The sequence below is a fragment of the Choloepus didactylus genome, chromosome 14 (genome assembly GCF_015220235.1).
Source record: "Choloepus didactylus isolate mChoDid1 chromosome 14, mChoDid1.pri, whole genome shotgun sequence".
NCBI lineage: Eukaryota > Metazoa > Chordata > Mammalia > Pilosa > Megalonychidae > Choloepus > Choloepus didactylus.
Genome location: NC_051320.1, coordinates 22,963,712 through 22,984,102, shown reverse-complemented (window position 1 = coordinate 22,984,102; position 20,391 = coordinate 22,963,712). Strand labels below are relative to the sequence as shown.

Below are 20,391 nucleotides of genomic sequence, written 5' to 3'. Positions count from 1 at the left end.
TTTTTTTTTTTTAATTGAATTCAGTTTTATTGAAATACATTCACACACCATACAATCATCCATGGTATACAATCCACTGTCCACAGTATGATAACATAGTTATGCGTTCATCACCACAATCTATCTCTGAACATTTTCCTTACATCAGAAAGAACCAGAACAAGAATAAAAAATAAAAGTGAAAAAAGAACACCCAAATCATACCCCCATCCCACCCCATTTGTCCTATAGTTTTTATCCCCATTTTTCTACTCATCCATACACTAGATAAAGGGGGTGTGATCCACAAGGTCTTCACAATCACACTGTCACCCCTTGTAATCTACATTATTATATAATTGTCTTCAGGAGTCCAGACTGCTGGGTTGGAGTTTGGTAGTTTCAGGTTTTACTTCTAGCTATTCCAATACATTAAAACCTAAGAGGTGTTATCTATATAGTGCATAAGAATGTCCACCAGAGTGACTTCTCGACTCCATTTGAAATCTCTCAGCCACTGAAACTATTTCGTCTCATTTTGCATCCCCCTTTTGGTCAAGAAGATACTCTCAGTCCCACGACGCCGGGTCCACATTCATCCCCGGGAGTCATACTCTGCATTGCCAGGGAGATTTACACCTGTGGGAGTCGGGTCCCACGTAGTGGGGAGGGCAGCAAGTTCACCTGTTGAGATGGCTCAGTTAGAGAGAGAGAGGGCCACATCTGAGCAACAAAGAGGTACTCAGGGGGAGACTCTTATAGCATTGACTTTTATATTTTCTGGTGGAAGCAGTTTATTTTCAACTGTGGTATTTATGTAATACACTGGACTATAGAAATCAAGTTTTCTCTGCAAATGTAGTCTTGCTTCAATTTTTAAACAATAAGTAGTCTCTGGTGAGAGTTTATAAATCTCATCTCTGGAATAAACAGTTTCAGTCCTTTTTCTACACTTGAAGAATTTTTCCAGATAACTAAACTGTACTGTAAAGTCTGAACTATCCATAGCCCACACGACACTATCTTTTGTTCCAGGAGGGTAGTTGTTGATTATTACTGCCAGCCTCAGCTTCTGAAATGGTATAAATGAATCAACCTCATACCATGGAGAAGTGCTGTTGTTTCCCTTTTCTGCTCTTATACACAATTTAATTTCTTCATAAACATTTAGCTTGATAGAAGAAAAGTTGCATTAGGTACTAGTAATATATTGACACCCAGGCAATTTTACCCAATTATCCATCTCAGGTATTTGATAATCTGCTGAAAAAGTCACATTCCTGGCAGACTCACTGCTTCTGCTCCACTTCAGGATAAAGCTGTCATCTATGACATAGATCTCTACGTTCTGGGGAGTTTGGAGTTTTTCCCACCTGCAGCTGCAAGCAATGCCCACGGCGCCCCTGGTTTCAGCATCAGGGTAGTGGCAGGCAACATCACTATGGGCCACCAACAGCTCCACGTGTCACAGCCTTGGCCTCCTTGGGCGGACCCACAGAAATTCTTGATAGTATTCATTCAGTTTTTTGAAAAGTCTGAAATTAAGTAAAATAAATAAATAAATAAATAATAGGCACAAAAAGCAATTATGGCAACCTCAATTATGGGTAAATAGGTATCACATTATTTTCTTTACATTTTAAATATTTTATAATTAAAAAGTAAAAAGAAAAGAAAATTTAAATCAATTATTTTTAAGTGGGATCCTTTGCGTCAGAAGCAATGATGCTGTCCTCTACCCCACACAGGCTGTCTTTAAGTAAATTAAAACAAGATACCCTTGGGTGCCAGCACTGGACTCCAAGACCCAGGCTTTGCAAGCAGAGAAGGGTGAGCGCTTAGCCCCCACATTCCCCTGGAGTCCAGGGGTCCCGTGCAGGGTAAACGTGCACACTCTTCAGCCCTGACCCTGACCCCACATCTTATATACCTACATTTGGCATTTTTCTCTAAGACAGGATAAATAGGTTAACAAATATTAAAACAAATCTAAAATTTGTTTACCTATTGTTTATGCAGTTTCATTGCAGGTGTGCTGATGTCATTCAGTCAGTATTTACAGGATGGATACTATAAACAAAGCACTGCCCTAGATATAGTAGAAAATTGTAAAAATAAATAATAGACATGGCCAAATGCTCGCCCCAAACCCACAACCTGACGTGGGGCGGGGGGGGGGGGGAGACAATGAGTACCTGTGTGTACCAGAGGTTAGACTATTCATGTTCTTTTCTGCTGCCTCATTTCATTTTCACATTCTGTGAAGTAGGTTTCGTTATTTCCATTTTATAGATGAAGATGCCCAGAGAAGTTTATTAAGTGTATTAACTTGCCCCCAAATTATACAGCTAATCCCCATGCATCACCATGCTTTATAAGTTACAAAAGCATAAATACTGCACAATTTCACTTACTTAGCACTCTTGGGGATGAGTCATGCTGGACAGATGAGTAAATGAAAGGTCATCCTCTATAAAACACAGTTCAAAATCTCTCCAGGTTAGAGCAGAGAAGACTACAGAAGCCTCTGGAGAAGAGGCTTTAACTCCCTACATTTCTTTCCCCTTTTGGGATTCTCACATTGGAAGCCCAACACACCAGATCCCTAGCTGACATGTTCTCCTTGAAAGCTCTAGCAGAAGATGGCCAAAGACCCCTTTTTTTCTCACAAATGAGAGAGGATTGATATTTCAGAAATAATCTTATTACACACTAAGGGAGAATGAACAGGAAATAGTTACAGAAAATGCAATGGGCATAGAATAGATTTCAAAGCACAGTTTTCTGATGCTAGATTGTGCACCTGCCCAATCCTGAACCTTAAACCACTGCCTCTTGGCCCCCCAGGGTGGTACAACTTTGCAGTCCAGTTTCCCATCTCCTTTCTCAGCATTTTACTATCTTCTGGTCGGGCAGCTTTCAGTACTTAGTTTGTCCTCAGTCCTAGACATGGGTCTAATGATGTCTTTTATCCCTTCTATATGTAACCTCTCTGAATTTTAGTTTCCTTATCTATGAACAAAGAATAATAATAAAATCTAACTCACAGAAACAAATGGGGAAGCATGTATCTGGCACATAGTAAGTACGTGCTCCTAAGTTATTTTTCTCCTTTCATCTCTGTGCACCTGAGTCATCCACATGATATTAACAATAATAATTATAGCTAATGTTTGAGTACTCACTATGTCGCAGGCACAGGTCCAAGCGCTCTACATATATTACTGATTTGTTCCTCAACACAACCTTATGAAGTAGGTACAATCACCACCTCCATTTTATAGTTGAAGGCAGTGAGGAACAGACAGGACAAACAAGTTGCTCAAATTCAAAATGGCAGAACTGGGACTCCACCCAGTCAGATGGACTCCAGAACCAGTGCTTCTAACAAACATGCTGCACCCCACACACAATGGACCTTTCTGAGCTAAATTTTCACATCCAGATCTGCACGGACCCTCCCTTCAGTTCTCCTTTCCAGTCCATCTTCATTTCCAAACAGGGCCCACAAGTTGATTCTAGAGCAAGAAGAGGCTGACTTGATAGAACATAAAAAAGCCTACACATGGAGTCTATCATATAGAGAGATAATTTATGATTAAAGATCCAGTTACTTTATACTCTTCTCTACTGTTTAAATTCTTATAGCAGACATGTAACACATTCAAAATCACTAAACATATGCAAGGGGAGGTTCATTTGTAAGGAAAACTTACCAAGCATAAGTAACTTTGGAAAGGAAGAAGGGCTTGAATAGAGGAGGGAGTTTTTGTTTGTTTGTTTCTTGTTTTGATGCCAGTTAAACTACATTAAACCAACTTATCAAAAAACAGTAAACATTCTTCCTTATTCTTAGGGTAGTGGTTAAGAACAGGGGTTAAGAGCAGGCATGGATAAAATTCCAGCAACACTACTTGACCAGCTGTTCAAACCTTACTTAACTTCTTTGAGCTTTTTCTCATCTATAAATGGGAATAATACCTACCATATAAGGCTACTGTTAGGATTAAGTAAGACAGCATCATTAAGGTGTTCAGTGGCTTCGTCACAGGTACCCAATCAAATAGTTTTCTTTTTACAACATCGCGTTAGTGGCAGAAGAGTACCCCCATCTCATGGCTGTGCAATGATTCATTTTACCATTTAGACATTTGGATCATTTTTCATATTATCATTTCAAATATTATAAACAACAGTAAAATCTTTCCATATATTTCTGGTTATTTCCTTAGGGTTAAACCCTATAAGCGAATTGTTGGATCAAAGGATAGGAACATTGTAAACTTTTGATATACATTATCCACCAAATAAAGTTTTATCAAGTTAAACCTTCTCTATATCTTATTAGAGATACTCTAGTCAACTCTTTCCAACACCGGACTTTAAGAAGCTAATTTTACATGCCACCCCCCACCCCCAACTTACTGTCATTTATTCTACATATTTATTAGACACTTCAATTTCTTCTTTTGTTACATTATAAAGCTCTTAGGCTCCTTAAGGTAATTAAAGTATGAGACTGGCAAAAAAAAAAAGAGAGTAAATAATTGGAATAGGTAAATTTTCAAATGTAGTGAATTACAAAGGTAGCATTTCAAATCATTTATGAGAGGATGAATTATTCCTATGGTTTTCAAAGAACTCCTTAGAGCTCTCTTTGGAAACGGGGGTGGGGAGTGGGAAAAGGTATGGGGTGCTGGCTAACTGGGATAATTCTCATCCTTCTCACTTCAACTACACAACCACATTTATCTGTTTTTCATATTGAACTTATCAGTAAGCTTTGATCTAAAGGGTACTGTACCCGAAAACAAAGACAAAAACACATTTAATGCAAGATTATGGGCCAACAGCAAAAAATAAAAATTAAAAATAAGTTAAATCTTTCAGATCATACGCAAAATTCATTTTGGCTGGATTAAAAAATTAAATGGGGTGGGGTGTGGGGAGCAACATAAACTTCCTTAGTTTGCCAGGGGTGCAAAATACCATTAACTAGTTGGCTTAAGCAACAGGAATTTATTTTCTCACAGTTTTGGAGCCTGGAGATCCAAAATCAAGGTGTTGGTAGGATTGTACTTTTTGCGAAGTCTGTAGTGTTCTGGTAGTGACTTGCTGGCAGTCCACAACTCAATCTCTGCCTCTATCACCAGGCCATCTGTCTCCTTCTGTCTCCTGATTCCTACTACTAGGTCCAAATTTCCTCTGCTTATTAAGGACTCTAGTCAACCTTAGATTAAGGCCCACCCTGATTCAGTCTGGCCTCATTTTATTAGGATCTTCAAAGTCCTATTAACAAATGAGTTAACATCCATAGGACTGGGGGTTAGAACTTAAACCCATCTTTGTGGGGGGCATAATTCAATCCATAACACTACCAGAAAATATAGTAAGCATTAACTGATCTCGGGGATTAAGAAGACCTTTTGAAGCACTCTAATAAAAGCAGAAACCACAACTAGACAAAATATTTGTCTGTATTGGTTCTTCCAAAAGTGTGTGTCTTTGATACTGGTTCAAAATGGTTCTGTAGTTAAAGAAGTGTGGAAATGCTAAACATATTAACAGTAGTGACAAGGGGTGACTTAGGGTACTTAACACCCCCATTATCTGTATCAGCATTCTCAGTTCACCCCAAAATCTACATAAAACAATGTGTAAAACAAGCAAATGTAACTTGAGGACATACCCAGTACTTTTTGTCCCCATCAGACTTTTGACACTAAGCCTTTCCTTTCCATAGAAATTTTGGAGCAATCATTTCAGCTCTCGGGAAAGAATCATAATTCTTTAGCATATGAAAAGCTCTGAGCTTACAATGGAAAAAGAATAAAACTAACTTGATTTACTCATTACTTCCTAAACTTATTTGACTATGGAACCTCCTTCCCCAACATAACTTTTACTAACATTCACAGAACGTGTGAAAACATCTTGACAAACGCCAGTTTATGTGAAAATTAATATTCAAGCAGAAGCATGCTGCGTGAGAGGTGTCCTACTGAAAGATGTACTGTCCATTTGTTGCTATTTTACTGATGCTCAATTTGAGGTGTTCTTGTATGGTTGTGATGTGCTGACACCTAGTGCCAATATTTTAATTTTGTACACATACATAATTTCCTACAACAAACTGCTGCCCACCTAAAACCCCGGCTTGCAGACTGCCTCAGATTTAAATTCTTATACATCATCATCATTATGAGGCACTCACATCTTAAGATAATAAGGAAGGATTTATGTAAATGATCTGCAGAGCTAGAAAAGTATGTTGGTTTCTACTTTTGCTCTTCTCTCACCTTCTAAAACACATCTTCTGCAACTATAATTATGGAAAAAATGTCAGGTATCTCTTGTTCTGACTTTTTGTGTCATGCTCATGAAAGGAATTGAATTAAGACTGTGTTTAGGGGACGGAGCTAAACAGGTTCAGAGAGATGGGTCAGGTCCTCCTACAAAAACTCAAAGTGGTTGATTTGGCCTAGAAACTGCATTACTGTAATGAAGATACAGTAAGTATTTCATTTTAGTAAACTCTTGAACTTTACTTTCTATTTCACCCCCAAACTACCTTCAGGTTCTAAATAAAGGGAAAGGAAAGGCAAAGTAATATAACAGCAGTAATCTGCATTCTCTTGCTCCAACATTGGCTATTTGGTTCTAGCTATTTAAAATTAATGTTAATTTGAATTGGAAAATGCTGGGTTTACAAGCATTAAGATTCAGCTTCTGATCTATTTTTTTACATTCAGTATCTCTCTGTATTTTTATTTCAATAATATCAATCCAGAAAACACCTGCTTCATTAATACATTTCTTGTATTAATAACTTCCCAGGCCTTTTGCTGCTAGTTCGAGATAGCCAGATCTCACATTTTGATAAACATTCTGGCACTAAGAAATCCTAGAAGGCTGATTTTAGTTAAGCATCACTTGATAACTCTGTAAAAAGCAGTCTTAAACACTTTAAGACAAGGTTAGTATTTTTGAGTATTTGAAAAATGAAATAGTATTTTATCTGATTATTAATGGGAACCAAAAAATTCTTCATTGTGCATTTACTACTTCACATACAGCTAATAAGTTGTTGCAAATTTAAGTATATATATGTGCGTGTGTCTGTGTTTTATGCAGTCTCTGTTTTAACAGGAATATAGTACTGACACTTATAGTGTAGGTTCTTTTGAGTTTGGCATGCCTAGGCTACTGTATGGCACAGGCCTCAACTCTCCCACCTCTTTCCTCTACCAAAATTGCCATGAATTATGGATTGAATCAGATCCCCCAGAAAGACATGCTCAAGTCCTAACCCCTAGTCCTGTGGATGTGAACTCATTTGCAAATAAGATCTTCGATGATCCCACTTAAGATGAGGCTAAACCAAATCAGAGTGGGCCTTGATCCAATATAACTGGAGTCCTTTTAAGCAGAGGAAATTTGGGACAGAGTAATGGGAGAGAAGATGACAGTCAGCCATGTGACAGAAGTAGAAATTGTGTTAAGGACTGCCAACAAGCCACCAGCAGAACACTACAGACCTTGGAGAAAGCACGATGCTGCCAGCACCTTGATTTTAGACTTCTAGCCTCCAAAAGTGTGAGACAATAAATTCCTGTTGTTTACGCCAACTAGTCTGTGGTACTTTGTTACAGCCACCATGGCAAACTAAGATATCATGGAACCTTTATCTATAAGTTTGTCATGATGTCCTTTGGCTTTCATCTTATGCAAACAAAATCCTAAACTCAGTGGGAATTCAGGCACTAAAACTTCACATTTTAAGATGCGCAACTGAATAATTATAAATAATACTACTTTTTAAAGATTAGCATCAAAACAATAACACAAAAAATTTAAAAATCTTGTAGAGAATTTGTGGAGCCTGTGTGATTTATGTTTGGATCTCAGGCTGAGAAACACAGTCATAGATTATAGCCAGCCATTCATTCAACAATATTTATTGAGGCTACTGCATGGTAACCTGGTACAGGGGATCCAACAATCAGCACACTGCCTTCCCTTATGAACAGCCTTATAGTCTAGAGGAGAAGGAGGACAATAAACAAATAACTATATAACTTGATAGTGATTCGTGGTGTAAAGAAAATGACCAAGATAAGGGAATGGAGAATGAAAAAGAGATAGATGGCTGCTTTAGACAGTGGTCAGGAAAGGCATCTCTCTGCAGCTGACATTTGAGCAGACACCTTAATGAAAATTACATGGGAAGAGATTCCCAGACAGAATAGTGGGTGCAAAGGCCCTGGCGCAAGAATGAACTTGGAGTGTCTGAGGACCAAAACGGAAGCCAGCATGACTAAAGCCCATGCGCCAGGCAATTAATGTTGGAGAAGTATCTAGGGGCCAGACCACACAGGGTCCTACATGCTGTAATAATGCCCTGTGTGTGTGTGTGTGTGTGTGTGTGTGTGTGTGTGTGTGTGTGTGTGTGGTAGTCCCTAAAAAAGAAACGATCATGGAAGGTATGCTTTAGACATGATGGAGGTAGAACTCCTATCTCTAGAACTCAAACGTTTTTTTCTTTTTCTTTTTCTTTTTCTTTTTCAAGATAGGCTTTATTGAGGTATAATTCGCATACAACAAAATGCACCCATTTTTAGAGTACAGTTTGATGAGTTTTGACAAATATATATAGCCATCTCGGTACACTGTAATAAAGATAAAAAATATTTTCATCATCCCAAAAAGTTCCCTTGTGCCCTTTTGCAGTCAGTCCCCACCCCATGACCCCCACTCAAGTCAGGGAACCACTGGGACTCACTGGGGTTGTGGGACTTGTTATTTTTGATGTTGCCTTTGAGGACCTAGATCTGTGCTGCCCAATTTGATAGCCACTAGCTACATGTGGCTACTTAAATTTAATTAAAATTAAATAATATTAACAAGTCAGTTCCTCAGTTGGACTAACTACATTTCAAGTGCTTAATAGCCTCCTGTGGCTAGTGGCTGCCGTATTGGACAGCACAGGCAAAGAAAATTTCCAAAACTGCTCATGGTTCTACTGGGCACTGCAGAGATTTTACCCTGGTGGAAGACGAATTTCACCACATGGAAATAGGCCAAGCAGCCTGAAAACTGAGTAAGCCATGCAAGCCACATTACCAAGTTTTACGTTACTTTCTGTGTTAATTACCTTTACCAACAAGTAATTAATAAAGCCCTGAAAGGAAGGAGTTCTGTTCCATGCTTGGGCCAGGGCATTGAAGCAGAGGGGTGTCCCCTAGGATGGCATGATAATGACAACAGTAATTATGAAAATGTTCATTACATAGAAATTCTTCCTCCACTACTGAGTTTAAAGGGTCTCCTACTTTTATTAAGAGAAATGCTGTTTTCTCTTATAGCTCACAAAGTACAGTTGTTGTTTTTTTTTAAAATGTAAAATTAAACCACAGAATTCTTGTCTTTACTGAATGTGTAGTGTGTGTGTTTTTTTTGGATGGAGGGGGGGTTGTTGTGTGGAAATTGGAAGTAGATATGCTGAAATATTATTTCTTACATTTAGTGGTGAAAAAAATATCTGGTGGGTACATAAGTATTTTTTATATTATTTTCTGTACACCTTTGAATGTATGACATATTCTGCAAGAAAAAAGTAGGCTTTCACTCAAAATGTTGGACAAGAATATTTAAGGATATCAAGACTGTTCATGATGTGATTAAATAATACAGGTTAAAAACTGTATATACAGAAGAGTCAGTATAACATAATGGTTAAGTGCACAGGCTCTGACTCCAGATTTCTTTCATCTTAATTCTAATTCTGCCACTTACTAGCTATGAGACACTGACCAATTACTTAACTTCTCTGTACTTCAGTTTCTTCATTTGTAAAATAGGAAAGATAATCATAGTACCTGCCTCATAAGGATATTATAAGGACTAAGTAAACACACGTAAAGACCTTGGTGCACAATAGACACTCAATAAGTGTTAACAGCTATTATTATTATAATGATGATTCAACTTCGCATTTTTTAAAAGTACATACTATAAGTGCATAGGAAAGAAGAGCCTGAACCAAAAACAATAATCGTAATCCCAAATATATATAAATATATATGCACCTAATAGCAGAGTCCCAAAATATGTGAAGCAAATACTGACAGATCTGAAGGGAGAACATTTATAACAGCTTAACTTTAATAACAGAAGACTTTATGACACCACTTTCAAAAATTGATAGAACATATAAACAGAAGATCAATAAGGAAATATAAGACTTGAACAATACTCCAAACCAACTAGACCTAACATACATACATAGAACACCTCATGCAACAACAGAACACCCATTCTTCTCGAGTACACATGGATCATTCTGTGGTATAGACTATATCTTAAGTCACAAAACAAGCCTAAATAAATAAAAAAAAATTACTGAAATTATACAATGTAACTTCTCCAACCACAATGGAATGAAGCTAAAAATCAGTAACAGAGGAAGAAAGGGAAAGTTCACAAATATGAAATTAAACAACATACTTTTAAACAACCAATGGGTTAATTAGGAAATCACAATAAAACAAAATCACAATACACCAAAATTTATGGGATGCAGCAAGTCAGTGCTGAGAGGGAAATTTATAGCTTCTAATGCCTACATTGAAAGAGAAGATTTCACATCAGATACCTAACCTCTAAACTGGAAGTGCTAAAAAAGAAGAGTAGACTAAACCCAAAGCAAGCAGAAGGAAGAAAATAACAAAAGATTAGAACAGAGATAAATGAAATAGAGAATTAAAAAAACAGTAGAGAAAATCAACAAAAACCAGAAGTTGGATCTTTGAAAAGGTCACTCAAATTGGCACAAATTTGGCTAGATTGACAAAGAAAAAATAAGCAAGGACACAAATGATTAAAAACAGAAATTGAAAACGGGTACATTAATACTGACCCCACTGAAATAAAAGGGACTGTAAGAGGATACTATGAAAAACTATATACCAACAAATTAGATAACCTAGATGAAATGGACAAATTCCTAGAAACACATAAATTACCTACCCTGACTCAAGAAAAAAATAGCGCTCAACAAAACAATAACTAGTAAAGAGATTGAATCAATCATCAAAAACCTCTCAGCAAAGAAAAGCCCAGGGCCAGATTACTTCATAGGGGAATTTTACCAAACATTCCAAGAAGAATAAACACCAATCCTGCTCAAACGCTTCAAAAAAATTGACGAGAAGGGAAGACTCCCTAATTAATTCTACAAGGCCAACATCACTATTAAACAAAAGCCAGATAAAGATACCACAAGAAAACTATAGACCAATATCTCTTATGAATTTGGATGCAAAAATCCTCAACAAAGTACTAGCAAACTGAATCCAACAGCACATTAAAAGATTTATACACAACGATCAAATGGGATTCATCCCAGGAATACAAGGGTGGTTCAACATAAGAAAATCTATTACAACATTTTAAAAATGAAGGAAAAAAAACAAACAAACACAAGATGATCTTGATTGATGCAGAAAAGGCATCTGACAAAATCCAGCACCTCTTCCTAATAAAAGCACTTGAAAAACTAAGAATAGAAGGAAACTTCCTCAGTATCATAAAGGGCATCTATGAAAAACCCACACCTAACATCCTACTTAATGGTGAAAGACTGAAAGCTTTCCCTCTAAGATCAAGACCAAGACAAGGATGACTACTGTTATGGCTATTACTAATCACAGCAGTGAAAGTTCTAGTCAGAGCAATAGGCAAGAAAAACAAATAAAAGGCATCCAAATTGGAGAGGAAGAAGTAAAACTTTCCCTATTTGCAGATTATATGATCCTATATACAGAAAACCCTGAAATATCCACAACAAAACTCGTAGAGCTAATAAATGAATTCAGCAAAGTGTCAGGGTACAATATCAACACCCCCAAATCAATAATGTCTCTATACACCAGCAATGATCAGAAGAACAATCAAGAAAAAAATTCCATTGACAATAGCAACTAAAAGAATCAAATATCTAGGAATAAATCTAACCAAAGATGTAAAGGACTTACACACAGATAACTACAAAGCATTGCTAAAAGAAATCAAAGACCTAAATAAATGGAAGGACATTCCATGTTCATGGATTAGAAGACTAAATATTGTTAAGATGTCAATTCTACCAAAATGATTCACAGATTCAACACAATTCCAATCAAAATTCCAGCAGCTTTCTTTACAGAAATGTAAAAGCTAATCATCAAATTTATATGGGAATGGTAAAGGGCCCTAAATAGCCAAAGGCATCTTGAAAAAGAAGAATGAAGTTGGAGGACTGACAATTTCTCATTTTAAAACTTATTACAAAGCCAGAGCAAACAAAACAGCACAGTACTGGTACACATAGACTAATGGAATTGAGAGTTCACAAATTAATCCTTGCATTTATGGCCAAGTGAATTTTAAATTCAATTTTATTGAGATATATTCACCTACCATAAAATTATCCATGGTGTACAATCAACTGTTCACAGTACTATCATATAGTTGTGCATTCATCACCCCGATTTATTTTTGAACATTTTCCTTACACCAGAAAGAATGAGAATAAAAAAATAAACGTAAAAAAGAACAACTGAATCATTCCTGCCCATCTCACCCTATCTCACCCATTTGGTTTTTGTCCCCATTTTTCTACTCATCGATCCATACACTGGATAAAGGGAGTGCAGTCCACAGGGAGTGCAGTTTCACAATCATAATCACCCATTGCAAGCTACACTGTTATACAATCGTCTTCAAGAGTCCAAGGGTTGGAGTTTGATAGTTTCAGGTATTTACTTATAGCTATTCCAATACATTAAAACCTAAGAAGGGTTATCTATACAGCACGTAAGAATGTCCACCAGAGTGACCTCTCGACTCCATTTGAAATCCCTCAGCCAGTGAAAGTTTATTTCGTTTCATTTCGCATCCCCCTTTTGGTCAAGAAGATGTTCCCAATTCCACGATGCCAGGTCCAGATTCATCCCCGGGAGTCATATCCTGCATTGCCAGGGAGATTTACACCCCTGGGAGTCAGGTCCTATGTAGGAGGGAGGGCAGTGAGTTCACCTGCCGAGTTGGCTTAGCTAGAGAGAGAATGGCCAAATGAATTTTGACAGGAGGGCAAAGACCACTCAATTGGGAAAAAATAGTCTCTTCAACAAATGGTGCAGGGGAAAACTGGATCTCCATTTGCAAAAGAATGAAGGTGGGCTCCTACCTCACACTATATACAAAAATCAACTCGAAATGGATCAAAGACCTAAATATAAGAGCCAGAATTATACAAACTCCTAGAACAAAGCATAGGGAAGCATCTTCAGGTGGTTTCTTAGACTTTACACCCAAAGTACAAGGGACAAAAAAAAGAAATAGATAAATGGGACCTCATAAAATTTAAAAACTTTTGGTCCTCAAAGGACTTTATCATGAAAGTAAAATGACAACCTACGCAATGGGAGAAAATATTTGGAAACCATATCCAATATCCAATAAGGGTTTAATATCCAGAATATATAAATAAATCCTTCAACTTAACACCAAAAAGACAAACAACCCAATGTAAAAATGGGTTAAAGACTTGAACAGACACCTCGCCAAAGAGGATACACAAATGGCCAAACAGTACATGAAAAGATGCTCAACATTATTGACCATCAGGGAAATGCAAATCAAAACCACAATGAGATACCATTTCACACTCACTAGAATAGCTACTATTAGAAAAAGAGAAAATAACAAGTGTGGTGAGAATGTGGAGTAACAGGAATACTCATTCATTGCTGGCAGGAATTTAAATTGTACAGTCTCTATGGAGGACAGTTTGGCAGTTCCTCAGAAAGTTAAGTATAGAAGTACCATATGACCCAGCAATCCTACTGGTAGGTATATACACAAAAGAACTGAAAGCAGGGACTCGAACAGATATTTGCATACTTTCAAAGCAGTGTTATTCAAAATTGCCAAAAGTTAGAAGTAACTCTAGTATCCATCCACTGATGAATGGATAAACAAAATGTGGTATATACACATAATGGAATAGTATTCAACTGTATAAAGGAATGAAGTTCTGATAAATGGGGCAATATGGATGAAACTTGAGGACATATATGTTGAATGAAATAAGCCAGACACAAAAGGACAAATATTGTATGAGCTCACAGATATGAAACAATAAGAATAAGCAAACTCATAATCTAGAATATGTGGTTACCAGGGGACAGCATGTGGATAGGGAACAAGGAGTTAAGGCTTAAAATGTACAGAGTTTCTATTTGGGATGACGGAAAAGTTTTGGTAATTGATGGTGATGACTGTAGACCAACATTGTAAATGTAATAAATAACACTCAATATATATTTGAATGTGGTCAAAAGAGGACATTTCAGATTGTATATATGTTACTAGAATAAATTAAAAAAAAAAATCCAAGGAATTGTACAACACAAATAGTGAACCCTAAGCTGAACCATGGAGTATAGGTAATAGCATAATTATAAAAAATGTGCTTTCCTCAACTGTAACAAATATTCCACACCAATTCAAGTTGTTAATAAGAGGGTGGCATATGGGAATCCTGTATTTTATGCATGATTCTTCTGTACACACAACATTTGTCTATACAAAAACCAAACAATACAAAAACAAAACAAAAAACAGGAACACAATAACAAAATCTTAGCTTTGGGCCCTTCCCCAAAAGTGCCCAATAGTCTGTTAAGCGGTAATTCTCAAAGCATCGTCTCTGAACCAGCAGTATCAACAGGACCAAAGAACTTGCTAGAAATGCAAATTCTCAGGTTCCACCCCAGCAATCTGTTTTAGAAAACTTTCTTCTTGATTCTGATGCTCGGTCAAGTTTGAAATCTACTGTGGCAAGGCATAGCTGTGGCTCTATACCTGACCTCTCTCACCTTTAGATAATGACAAAAATATCACCAATCTTTCTTCTCCCAATACCCTTTATAACTTGTATCCACTAAGTCCTCCTTCTACCCTTGCACATACCTGCCCCATTAGTCTTTTCAGAACAGCTCCTCTCTATTTCCAGTTGCTGCTGTCATACACAGAAAACTCAAATGCTTTCTGGGGCCAGGCAAGTAATTTGTCTTATAGGGGCCAGAGTAAGGTGCTTGTGCCAGTTTGAATGTATTGTGTCCCCCAAACGCCATTATCTTTGATGCAGTCTTGTGGGGCAGACATTTTGGTGCTGATTAGATTTGCTTGGAATGTGCCCCACCCAGCTGTGGGTGATGACTCTGATGAGATATTCCCATGGAGGCATGGCCCCCCCCATTCAGGGTGGGCCTTGATCAGTGGAGCCATATAAATGAGCTGACTCAAAGAGAAGGAACTCAGTGCAGCTGTGAGTGATGTTTTGAAGACGAGATACAGACAAGAGGGACACTTTGAAGAAAGCACAGGAGCTGCAGATGAGAGAAAGTTTGAAGACGGCCGTTGAAAGCACTCTTGCTCTGGAGAAGCTGAGAGAGGACAAATACCCCAAGTGCAACTAAGAGTGACATTTTTGAGGAACTGCAGCCTAGACAGGAATGTCCTGGGAGAAAGCCATTTTGAAACGAGAACTTGGAGCAGACGCCAGCCACGTGCCTTCCCAGCTAACAGAGGTTTTCTGGACACCATTGGCCATCCTCCAGTGAAGGTACCCGACTGTCGATGTGTTACCTTGGACACTTTATGGCCTTAAGACTGTAACTGTGTAACCAAATAAACCCCTTTTATAAAAGCCAATCCATCTCTGGTGTTTTGCATCCCAGTAGCATCAGCAAACTAGAACAGTGCTGGCCACTACCTAAAGGCATTCACCTAAAAAAAAAATTAACTTTTTAAACTGCTGATGGCCCAGCAAAATGCACCTAGGCCAAATTTGGCCACTGGCCACTGGTCTGTACTCACTTCTTGCTAATTCTCTCTCAAATCACTAAGCGGCTGTGATATGGTAGAAAGCATGCATGCTGAACACAGAAGAGGTACACCTAGATTTGAAGTCCCACTCTATTACTTAACACTGGGGGCTAATAACACCAAAGATAACAAAGTTAACCTTTCTGAGTTAAGTCTTCTCACCTGTGAAACAAAGAAAATAAAACCTATCTTGCAGGATGGTTTTTTTTTAAAGATTTCCTTTTTTTTTTAATTCATTTTGTTGAGATATATTCACATACCATGCAAAACAAAGCATACATTCAACTGTTTACAGTACCATTATATAGTTGTGCATTCATCACCAAAATTAATTTTTGACATTTTCCTTACCACACACACAAAAATAATAAGAATAAAAATTAAAGTGAAAAAGAACAATTAAAGTAAAAACAAACATGGTGCCTTCTTTTTTTTTTTTTTTTTGCCCCCATTTTTCTACTCATCCATAAACTAGACAAAGGGGAGCATGGTCCATATGGCTTTCCCAATCACATTGTCACCCCTCACAAGCTACATTTTTATACAATCGTCTTCAAGATTCATGGGTTCTGGGTTGTAGTTTGATAGTTTCAGGTATCCACTGCTAGCCATTACAATTCATTAGAACCTAAAAAGGGTTGTCTATATTGTGCGTAAGAGTGCCCACCAGACGGACCTCTTGGCTCCTTTTGGAATCTCTCAGCCACTGAAGCTTATTTCATTTCCTTTCACATCCCCTTTTTGGTCAAGAAGATGTTCTCCATCCCACAATGCAAGGTCTAGATTCCTCGCCGGGTGTCATATTCCATGTTGCCAGGGAGATTCACTCCCCTGGGTGTCAGATCCCGCATAGGGGGGAGGGCAGTGATTTCACCTGCCAAGTTGGCTTAGCTAGAGAGAGAGAGGGCCACATCTGAGCAACAAAGAGGCATTCGGGAGGAGGCTCTTAGGCACAATTATAGGGAGGCCTAGCCTCTTGCAGGATGGTTTTTAAGATAAAGGTAATATACTTGAAAATATTTGCCCTATAGTAAACCCTCAATAAATTTTTCATAGCATTTGTGACATATATTTCCCTGTACTACTTTGGTTATATGCTTTATTACACTTGTATTTGTGAACAGTTTAGTTTAGCCTATCTCCTCTATTAGACTACAAGCTACTTTGGGACAGGGATGACATACTTCAGTAATTAGCCCCTCTCATGCACACCCTATGTTTCAACAAAAGCTTGTGACAGGAAGTCTGGCTGTATGGGGCAGGGATCTGGGGCAACATGGTCAACTCTTGGTTCAGAAGTATACTTTGAATGAGAAAGAATATGGCTGTCTTATAGCAAACTCACAGTTTAAGAGCAAGAACAGTGAGGGTTGTTCTATTGCTAAGTGGATGCCATTTGCTTTTACATTTATCAAGGTTTTTAAAAGCCATATAGGAAGTTTAGAAGTGGCCTACTAGAAATTATGAAAAAAAAAATTGGTTCAGTTTTAAATGAATGCTGGAAATTCATCCACTAGAGATGCTGGAATAATGGTAGCAGAAGAGGTATATATCAAGACAGCTCACTTTTCCCATCTGGAATTCTGAGGCAAAAACAAGTACTATTATCTACCCCATAAAGACCCTGTGAAAGTTATTAGGCAATTAAGATTATGGCATTTGGGGAGAAGTGGGAGGAAGCATGTATATCTTAGATAAGCAGGTTACAGGCTTTCTGCATTGCTATGGCCTTGTAAGAATTAATATGCCATATTTTTGTCTGACAGAAATTTTCTTTTTCTTACTTTCTAGGCACCCATGCCTTCTAAAGTGCCTTTAAAGAATTAATTCACATATTTAATGTTAATAACATTGCCCTCTGACTAATGTCAGCTTTCTTACATTTTGAACTATGACTGCATCTACATACTCACTAAGTAAGTGACTTTCGTGTTACATGATCTAATTCAATTCCACAACTGCTTGGAAATTTATATCCTCTTCTTTCCCCACTAATTAAGCTTTATACCAGAGCATTTCTATTTTTTCCTGAAAAATATAATCCTTAAAACTATCAGAAATATGGAATCAAATGTCTTTATATAACAAATTTAGTTTGGGAAGAATGTTTCTAACTAATCAAGGTTCCACAATGGGGAAATGAATACTAGATCAATCAAGTGGGATTGTGTTTGACAAGGCAGTAAAAGGCTTCCCGTTTCTTCTGTGGGGATGGGAAGTGGTTATTTTGTCAAGATATGATTCAGAATGACATATTCAGACACAATTTTAAAAACCTACTTCACTATTCATATGTATCATCACTAAGGAAGCTTTGACTTGGTGATGTTAAGATATGAAAGTTCACGTTAGTGTTAGAATTGCAGACTGCTACCATCTTTCATGTTTTCTGAGGCTTTAATAATTCAATTCTTGGGATTCTGTACACTGGAGGTGTAACTTCTCAGTCACAGCAGAAAATAATTTCCACTTAAAGGGAATATCCAATTTCTCAACTTACAAGTATTCAAGTAAAAATCAATTCCAAGACCACTTATGTAGTTACTACCAAACCACTGGCAGAATAGAAATAAACAACTTGTCCCGAGTGAATTAATTCTTTGAGAAAAAACTTTATTGAAAAATATCCCCTTCAAGATAGATTATATAACATTACTTTGCATGGACCAGGTAAAATTGGATGGGAAAAGAATTAACACTTGAAGGGTTTTTCTTTCACATATATCATTTCTTTTGATGGAAACTGTAGACAATTAGGTGCAAAGCAGTATTAATACCCTTATGAGTGTCTGTCTTACAAACCACTCATTTCAAAGCATCAAATTCTACTTATTCAAAAAACCTAATAAGGTATACAGTTTCCTTGGCACATATCAAAGACTCAAGTGACCTCACGGATTGCACCAACATCTCTATTTTGAGCCAGAAGTTTCAGAAATTTTGAGGTAGTTCACTTATCTAAGATTCCAGAAAGCAAGAATTTCCAGAATGATAAGTGAAAGGGACTGACTGCATAATAATAACTAAAATAATTCTAGCTTTCAGTTAACACATGAAGGTATTTTGCATGGAAAGGCAGTTTTCTAGCATACAAGTAATAAAAGAATAAAGTTTATTGTCTCCCTAAGGGTAAACATCCTTACAACCCTTTTCAGTGGAGGAGTCCGTGAGGCACAGCAAAAAGTCTGAACCTAACTGCACCCCTCCACACCCGCTCATTTTGTAGGAAGTGGTGTAAAAAGCATTCTCTGGGTTTGAGATTGGTTTCCACTGTACACTTGTGACTCGACCTTGGATATAATCCTTCCTAGCCTCAGTTTCCATAACGGTAATTGGAGAAACAATACCTGGTAAAGGATTACAGAACTGGGGTGAAGATGAGATTATATAGGTGAAGCAACAGTGACCAAATTGTTAGTTATTATTTTATGTAATAGGGGCCTATGTTCCGGTCTGTAAAATGGGTACAGATGTAGGTCTGAATGCCTACCCAGCCACCTACTGGCTGCATGAACTTAAGCACGTCATTTCCTTTCCATGCCTGTTTCCTAATAGGGTTATTATGATCAAATGATATCGTGCATGTAAATGCTTAGCACTGGGCCAGACATATATGAAGAACTTAACAAATGATAGCTGTTATTATTACTCTCTGGGGAGAGGACTGTAAGCAGCAAACGAAACCATATCTAGTTAAAAAGCTTTGTACGTGTATATAAAACTTTGTACTTTAAGTTGCAAAGACCGGAAACCAAATAGTGCCTCAGTAACCCCCGCCAAATCAGAAACAACAAACAAACAAAAAAAGATAAAAAGGCGCTCAGGCGCCTTAGTGGCTTGGAAAAGCAGGAGGAATGACAGCAGTGAGGTGAGACACAAAAGAAGACTCCTACAAACATCATGAGAATCAATTCACTATTTTCTCCCTTCTTCTCTTTTGACCTCCATCTTAGACTAAAGCATTTCATTCAATTTCCCAGCCCGTCATATCGGTGAACATCTGTTTACTGTACCTGCTTCACTGAGAGTCTTTCGACTCCCCTCCCCTTCTAGAGGTTGTGAACTTCAGACCCTCAGCTTCCCTTTGGCTGTTTTTTAATATGCTTCCAGTATCTTCCCCTCCGCCCAAGGAGAAGTGCGGCTGGAGGCAGCGCAGGGCATCCTAGGAAATGTGGTCTCTCAGGCTCTTTTGCTTGGGCCTCAGAGCGGGGAAGACGACAAAGGGGACCCAGTTAAAACTACAACTTCCCGCAGGCAACGCGAGTCACCATCTTCCTTTTTGCCCCTGCTTCCTTTTGCCTTCCTCTTCCTTTTCTCAACGGGCGCCGAGCCGCTTGACCTCACGGTATTTGTAGTTCTTTCCGGACCCACGCTCGCAGCACTTGAAGGCCGAGAAAAGGGCTGGAAGACTCTAATTCCCAGAAGGCAGAGCGAAAGCTGCGCGTGCGCAATCGCAGTGAGGGCGTGTATGTCTGTGTG

At 37.9% G+C, this 20,391-nt stretch overlaps 1 pseudogene; it reads right to left on the bottom strand.

Annotated features, from left to right (window-relative positions):
* Nucleotides 1–651: 651 nt before the first annotated feature.
* On the bottom strand, nucleotides 652–1,343 carry LOC119508715 (annotated as a pseudogene).
* Nucleotides 1,344–20,391: the final 19,048 nt, after the last annotated feature.